The 8697-nt window shown below is 43.9% G+C and overlaps 1 long non-coding RNA gene across 1 annotated transcript; it reads left to right on the top strand.

Moving 5' to 3' along the window:
• The first annotated feature begins 6231 nt into the window (after positions 1-6231).
• LOC125757629 (uncharacterized) lies at positions 6232-8232 on the top strand. The gene is made up of 3 exons (XR_007415370.1): positions 6232-6465; positions 7019-7199; positions 8078-8232. It is a non-coding gene; the product is annotated as an uncharacterized LOC125757629 (long non-coding RNA).
• The last annotated feature ends 465 nt before the right edge of the window (positions 8233-8697 follow it).

Below are 8697 nucleotides of genomic sequence, written 5' to 3'. Positions count from 1 at the left end.
CATGATTACGCAATACTACTATGCCATAAACATCTCAAAGTTGCTCTTGCGTCTTTTAGTGAGGCTGTATTGCTTCACGAGATCAAAGGCTTTCTCATCGCTGCGGTTGTACACTTTTACCGGTTAAAGCTCCGTTTGGAGAGATCGGCTTCACTCCATGGCACATCCTACCATTCTTCCTCTTTGCATAACCCAATATAATTTTAACAGTAAGTGGTTCTGCAAGAAATTTCTACATGCAGGTCGTTTAACAAACTTATTATGCGGCGTTGCTGCGTTAGTTCATTGCAGAGGTCATTCTTTGCAAAACGGTCACTCCGCTGTTACATTGAGAAGTAAGGAATATTTAATGTGTTCAGTGGACTACCAAAGTCGTTGCGAAATACTCGATAATTAGTTTGGAGCGTGTGTCACTGGTGAAGTATCGCGCAGTTAATTTGCATACTTATTCCAAGACGTGTCCTACTTACATATTCTGCACATTACTATGAAAATGCAGCTCGTGCCTCCGAAATCGCGATGATGAGGTCGCTGACGTAGCCTACTTATCTCTTCTTAAAAGTGCAACCTTTCTCTTAGTTGAGCAATTAGTCTACAAGTCCACAACAATTTAAGCAACATTGCCTAATAAGACAGAATAAATTCAAAACAAATGATCACCTATCCTGTTCCCCCCTCAAATGACCGTTAATCGCAGCACGCGAATGACGCCACTGCTAGCAAGACCTGTCCGCGCACTTTGAAATGCCTTCGTAATCTACATACTTGTGTTTTGCGCAGAGACCGGTAATTTCCTGCGTGAGATACTTATAGAACATATCCATACTGACACTGGCTATGCCTTTTCAAGAAAAAGTGTATTCTAAGAGAACATAACAAAGGATTGTCAGATTTGACGCTTCATGTGCACGTATGACGGTAATCAGAGAACAACGTCATATTCCATCATTAGATGCTTACCTGTGGACCTTCCCATGAGTTCTCCGCATGTGATGGATATAACTAAAACAGTGAACTACGTGAGTGATGACATTATGCGTTATCCTGCTGCCTAATTGTTGCTTCCCAGCGCTATTGCGTTTAACGTCACACATGGTAAATTTGAAGGTACCAGTACAAGCTCTCTTTCTTTCTCGAGTTAGAAACCTAACGCACCTACTGCACTAACATATCCTGTTTTAAAGCAAATCCTTGATACTGATCAAGCAAAACGCTTGATATTGGTACCGGGTTCAGCAGCTTCACCAGCTCTTTGTCTTCCGTCACTTCATTTCTCAAACAATATCACTACATGCATACTGTGTTTAATCGTGAAACGAAGGACGCCCATAATGTCTACACTCACATTTAATGACTTTCAAAATTGCGATCGGCAACGGTCGCTCGTAGTATTTCTGTCAGCCGCCCAAGCGCAAGAGGCGTTTTGCCGAGGCGAACGTACCCCACACCCTAGGCTCGACTCAGTTTGAGCCTAACCGTTATAAATGGCGACGGTAAAGCGGCGTGGCGTTCAAAGTCTTTAAATATGCGAGTTAACCTAAATCTATGCAAGGCCATGCACCATGTATGTCCAGAGCATTTTGAATGAAGCTTTTCAGCCAAATGCGTTTCTTTGCATGCGGCGCTTTGATTCGGCGCTAGTGAGCTCACATCTCGCCCGCAATATTTCAGGCTTTGAGAGCTCCATTTTTCATGCTTGCACCACACGCAGCGCACGCGTGTCCGCTAACTCCGCTCCTTGCGACACAATGAAGTCACACGATTTCGGAGTGCTGTCTGGAAAGACAGAAGGAGCCCATCGACGTTATTTTGCGTGTTGAAAGTGCGCGCAAAGGACGCCATGCTGTTCTCTTCCAAGCGGCAGTTTTCTCGTTTGAATGAAAATTTAGAAGCCTTTGTTTGTATCAGATACTTTTCGGCTGGCTCCCTTTCCAGACAACACTATCGAACATTTAATGCTAAGCTTTATCCGCCTACCTTATCCAAGTTTAGCCTAGCTTTCCAGTTCCTGTTTTCCCGTCATGCCAAGTGGGCCAATAGTAGTGACGCTGAAGTAATTAGACGTGTTGGTACTTAAGATATTGCAATGAATAATAGCCAAATAACGACGGCTGTTATCAGCTTGGTTAGCTCACGTTGTCAGCTAAATTTCGCGCACTAAATTATATGCACTAAATTATCTATATGAGCAAAAGGTATTTGTATGGATAAAACAAAACTACATATTTATGTAACCTAGCTCAGATTTGTTATTTATGCTGTTCACTGTCGCCACTTTTTAGACACTGGTAAAATAAGCTACGTTTACATCACCTGCATGTATGCGCTATTTACGCGAGAACTTCGTACTTCTGTTTGAAGCATAAGTGTGAATGTTGGAAGTTGCAATGATGCCTGTGGGGATTCTTTCGATTTAGCAATTTTTCCAAAAAATATTTGTTTCGCTTCTGCACTGAAAAAAAGATACAAAGTAATGATTATCTATCGTGGTATTGACAGCATACAGAAACTCGCAGCCTCCTTAAAACGCGTCCCGTCTTCGCTGCAACTAGAAATTTCAGATTTCGTGTGTTCATCCACTTGTGATTATGGAAGGAGCAGAACATGACTAGAACTAAACAAGAAACTGCGAAAAATAACTCGAGACTTTGATAGCTCTGGTTAGAGTTAGACTGCGACGGCTTCCACAAAGATCCTGAGATAGGAATCGCATCGATGGGATCCAGTACGCATTTCTTCGACACGGCACACTACCAGTCAAACCTCAACCAAGCGAAACGCTTTTGCGACGTTGAGCAACATACAAGCGCCCTAGAAACGGCCTCCTGGTAATCACAGGGTCATTCTATATTTTTGCTGCGGGTTCTTCGGCAATTCCCGCCAAAGTCTCACGTGGCCGAGGTAACAGCTGTTGCGGCCTACTGCTATACCAGGGCTGGGCAGAGATACTCAGAAAAGTATTCCGGAATACAGATATCGAAATACATGAACTGGAAGCCTAAAGTACAGGGGCCGAATTCACAAAACTCACTTACGAGCAAATTGTCGCGTAAGAGAAATTTTGTCGCGTAAGTCGATTCACGAAGCGAAAAAAACGTCGTAAGAGGCCATCGTTATCACATCGGCCGCTGCGGTAAAGCGCGCTGTGACTGTCCAGGAACATGTCAGCGATGGTGATGCAGTTGCTATATTTGGTGACGTCACTGAAAAAGGCTCGTAAGTGGATTCACGAAGCAAAAAAATTGCGCGGAAACAGCGTGGCTACGAGAAAATCCCAAGAGTGGTCCGGAACCACTCTTACGAACAATATGGCTGGTTTAGAACATGCAACTGCGGCGGGTATCTGGGTGCCGTGGCTAATTTTGAGCTAATTCACGGCCATTTAAGGCTTCTTGATGATTGCTGGTACGTTTTATTTATTTCGGCGCTTTGAGTTCGTGTGTTGTTTCGCTTGTACGCTATGGACTGTATTGGCACTCGTAGTCGTCCAATAAACTGGGAGTCGCAGTAATTAAAGAAGCCTATTGGGTGTCAATGGCGAAACATTATGCATGCAAAGACTTGTGGTTGGATTAAAACCAAAGGTCTACATGAATGGTCGATGAAGTCCAAAGCGGCGCGGTATTTGGTCAACATTTTTTGTTATGTTGTTGTGTTTCGTCCGACTTCCTCCAATGAGACGTCCAACTTATCATGATGTACGCAGCACTGGTCTAAACCACCACCAAAGAGGTTCAGAGGAGCACATCAGCTGCACGCTATTGGAAATAAAATTGAGCGGAGCATTTAAATTAGCCGTTATTAAAGCCTATTATGTGATTCCACAACTTGTCTAGTTGGATAGGTTTTAACTGCCCAATAGGCACGATCGCTGAAACGCAGCTGTCACTAAGCGCTTTGGGTCAATCCAGAGCGAGCTCGTACATTGCAAATCACAGGCATATTATAGATGTGCGTGATTATGCATGAAATCTCAAACAAATCAAGCTTTTCAATCTTCACTGTTCGGAAACCGAAACGGAACGCGTTTATACGGCGAGCAGTCAGAAGTAAATGGATCAGTAATTTGAAACGACATCAAAAATATGTGCGAATGCTCACGATTCTCGAGTATAAACAAGCCTTTGCCGGATTCACGGACCCTTTGATTACTAACTGCCATTTAACATGGCGTGAGAATATCAATTCAAGGTGGCTTCACCCCACTCATAAATGTATTTTGTGCTCATAATCGTCAGCTTGACCGCGTAGATAAGGCGAAACCCCCGCAGGAGGCTACTATCGTAGCAGACGACAAACGATAGCAGACGACGGCTTGGGCGAGAGGTGCAACTCGTGATCGGTTGGGAAGCAGTACTCTCTACAACAGCCCATCTTATGACGTTGACAAAACACTTCTTTCATCGCGCGCTCCTGTCGTGTTCGTCATATCTTCCCCCTCGCACATAAGAGAACTTTTTATCTTCTCGCGATCAATGCGAAAGAGCTCTTTCTAAGTTGTCTTAGCGCCTACCCCCTGCTGCGCAGTTTGTAAGAACAACATGGCGCCGTAAACTGTAGGTGTCGGCGCCGATTTTCGCAAACGCATGAGTTCCTTCAGCGTTCGACTGGATGTGCTGTGAATACCGCTGCTTTTCCGGTGCGCGCAAGCAGTGTGAAGACCGATGGCAGTGTCTCTTGGTGTGCCGTGAAGCGTAGCGAAGCCTGTGCCACGGAGTGTTTATGAAGCGGGGATCGGCGCCTGTGTACCGACGGTAACTGGCACTGGAGGAGCCTGCAATGTGTGTTTGAGTGTCGGTAACAGTTCGTTTGCTTCGCGTTCCTGTGTCTCATTAAGGTGCAGTGCGGCATTTCGAATTGACAGCATTTTGGCACGTTAGTTGAGTGATTCCGTGCTTCCGTGATTCCGTACGGTAACGCATGAACTACGCTCTGTATTTGGTTCTTGCTTCGCCAGTGGTAGCCCGTGCGCTTCTATTTTCTTGTGAGCAGTCCAGGCAAATGCAGTGTTCGGGAGTGAAACGATGTGCGTTGTGAACAGTGGTGCTGTGTTGACATTTCCAAGACTTGTGAAGAGGCTGTGCCCGTGTGACAGAAGATTAAAGCGTTGATAACCGTGTTTCGTCCTACGAAGTTGCGATGGTGCTTTTTGAGGGCTTTAAGGATTGGCGCTGGGCTTGGCGCTTTCTTTTTTAACTCGTTGCTTCTCCTTTTTGTGATAACCGTAATTCGAACGTCATAACGTGTCGAACCGAAGTCGCTCGCCGAGACATTGTGCTGTAAATGTGGGCTGCTTTGGCAGTATGCCTTGACTGTTCTCCGGTGAAAACTTGGACTTGTACCTGGCAGCGAAAGCACGTGGACGTCACGCTTCGCTCCGGACAGAACACAATTCTCACTGGTGCTTTGCCTTGGATGAAGTCGTAGAACCAGCACCTGCTAACTACAGGTTTTCGAGCCCATCTGTCGTGTCGTTTTGCACGGCACTGGAGCCTTGACTACAGCGGCCCACGGCGATTTCTCACGCTTCACCAGTGGACGCACACGTCTTGCTAGCGTTGCATTTCTACGTCAACGGCAGCTTCCAGTCCACGGACGTCTTTTGCCTGTGGCTGCAGAGCACATTCCATTCCCGATGACGCTGACGGCTGCTAATATCGTTGTGCCAACGGTGAGTTGAACTTGCGCAACTAATTTCGTTGCTATTCGTGTATCCCAGCAGATGTACTGTCACCCCATGTTAAGTTCCAGTACGAAAAGTACTACTACCGCTTTGTATATACGTATATATGGCCAATATACATATATTGCAATATGAGCAAGTACACCACCAGTTTTTATGATTTTGCTTAAGCAGGCTTTTATCTGATTATTAAGAGGAGCCTGTCTGTTTACCCACGCTTGACAGTTGAGAGAAAAATATTTGATGCGAATTTATCTTCCAGGAGCCATTTAGCACTTTTTCAGGAATTCCCTTTATATTGCAAAATTACTTGTATAGAAGATTACCGCTGTGGCAGCACTATACTTTACCAGGACATATACATTACAGTATGTAAAGCTTACATGGGGCTTCAGTTTGTTTCAAATTGAATAAAGCATATTTGATAGCTATGACTACGCGATAATTTTTGTGTTTCTGCCAAATATGTATTAAGAGCGCTTTCAATGATGTTTTTTAATATATCCTTTTTGGCCTCTTCACAGATTGCAGATTTCGTAAGGTCGTGGGATACATCGATTGCAAGCACTGGCAAATCAAGCCACCTTATGACTTGGAGCACCTGTACAGAAATAGGAAGGACTTGTGCTCCCTAAATCTACAAGTCTTTTGCAACGGTGGGGGTGTCATCATCCAGCCGACCTCAAAGGGGCCTGGAAGCACGCATGACAGCCTCATCTGGGTGGACTGTGCTCTGCCTGGGAGCTTCAAGGGTAGAAAACTGCATAATGGCTGGTTGCTAGGTTAGTTTTTTTAGGTGTTTTAGGTGTTTAACCACAGCAAACACCGGTTAATGTACACACCTTCATAACCAAAACATTGTTACTAACAGTGGATGCTTGTATTATTTTCACACAGCGATGCTAACTGGACGCGTAAAGAGAAGCAAATTATAATAGAATTGACAATGTCGAAAGTGTAAAGTCTACCGCTTATGAATTTTACTCCATAGATGTGAGACTGGAAAGTTGTGCTTTTGAAATAGCACAAGTACTTTTATTGCTTATTGAGCTCTTGTGCCTGTCGCTCACACAGTGTATCAAGTGCTCTGCATGGAAATAGCAAGCGGGAGAAAATCGCCTGGCTGTTCGCAACATGCAGGGAGAAAGAACTCTAGTTCAAGCCTCAGGCCACACAGGAGCAGTAAATGCGCATTTTACCTGCCGTAGCTTATCTTTTTTCAATGTTGTGGCACGTTGTATTTCCGCCGTACATGTTCTCAGCACAATTGCATAGTGGCACGGTTATTTCTACAAATCGTATGTGTCCTGAGTACACGCTTGTTGATCTCTGAAGGTGACTCTCGCTATGCCTGAGAGCCATGGGTGCTCACCCTCCTGTCCGTGGCTGGCCCAGCTGAGCAGCAGTGCAGTGCAGCCCCCACCCATGCAAGAGAGGTCATACAGTGCACCTTTGGTGTTCTGAGCAGGACACAGCGTATCCGTCCAGCATGGCAGTGACATCAATAATAATGATGGTGAGTGTTTGTGGAAGCCATAAGAGCCCATTAACATGCATTTATGGATTATGAGTGTGTTTGTTGCTCGGAATCATTTCTCCTAATCAAGTGCATTTTTTGCAAAGTGTAATTTTGTTAGGAAAAACCGTTTCGAGCAACAAAAACACACATAATCCAATAATGCTTTGTGTTTTCAAGTCTTCTAAATTGCTCCTTCACACTGTATGATGAGGTGGCTATGTTAGATAACTTTAAAGTGATGAACAATAACTGTTGTGTTGTAACATAGAAATACATGAGTACACTCTAGGAACAAATCGTCTATTTGGGAGTATTTCTGCTACACAGCAATAATCAAATTTTGCTTGCTCGCATTTCCTTTTATCAAAACTTCGCTCTTGGCACTTTTCTGTCAAGAATGCTATGTCACTTTGATAACACGCGCGTCATTCGTGACCCGGAAGCCCGGGACCGTGGTGATAACGCGTGGAAAGTACGTTGAGGTGGATGACGTTATAGTTGTGGGGTAGCAATACTCCACAAATACTTGATTTTTTCTTAGAGTGTAGCATAGTAAACTCATTTTTGGTCGGCTTCTTGCACCTAGTGTAACGTCGAAATAGAAGATACTTTATTGGCTGATGTCTCACTATTAGGCAGAAGTTTGTTGGCTTCAAAATGAACATCGTAGGTATACATTTATATCATAAATAATTTTTCAAGGTCTTCATTGTGGTGGCTCTATGTTCAGACCTTTTTTTCCTTGTTTTTTTATTATATTTCATACTTGTCATTGGATTCTGAAAATACGACAGCTAGACTTTTCGCACATATCAGCTGTCGATTTTTACACATAGCATGGTTGTAACAATCATCTGTATTTTTCTATGTTCCAGCAGTGCCATGGGATCAGGTGCCCCACTGTCATGTAATTGTACAGTGTATCTCGGACAAAACACACAAGGCCAACAAGTAGAGAGCGACTACCAGTGACTGTGTCCCTTCTGTTCAAAGTGCACGTCAACAGAAAGAATGCATTGTGATAGTTGGAACAGCTTGAATTGTATGGTGAGAATCTGCACAGCTGCAGTTTAATCGTTGAGCAGTGCATCATTCAGCAATTCATTGCACCTGAGGATTCAAAATTAATTAAATTCTGCATTTAATATACCAAACATTGACGTTGATGTAAATCACACTGTAGTGGTAATGTGCAAATTAATTTCGGCTACCTTGAATTTTTTAACATGCACGTAACTCAAAGTGCATGTGTGTCTCTGCATTTCACTGCCATTAGAAACAGCAGCCATGGTCGGCAACCAAAAACCGTGTTTTCATGTTTGGTAGTGCACGAATTGAAACCATTGAAGCGCGTAGTTCTGCTTTTGGTCTATCTAGGCGTTCAGGATACATGCATTATTATAGCACAAATGATTTTATGATATATAAGCTCTGGAAAGTCATTTTCTGCGGAATATTTAGATGCAAAAGGAGCGTCACTATCCTAGTATGTCCA

Source organism: Rhipicephalus sanguineus, chromosome 3, assembly GCF_013339695.2.
Source record: "Rhipicephalus sanguineus isolate Rsan-2018 chromosome 3, BIME_Rsan_1.4, whole genome shotgun sequence".
Lineage (NCBI taxonomy): Eukaryota > Metazoa > Arthropoda > Arachnida > Ixodida > Ixodidae > Rhipicephalus > Rhipicephalus sanguineus.
Note: the sequence above shows the minus strand (reverse complement) of the source record. Positions and strands in the feature narration are given on the sequence as shown.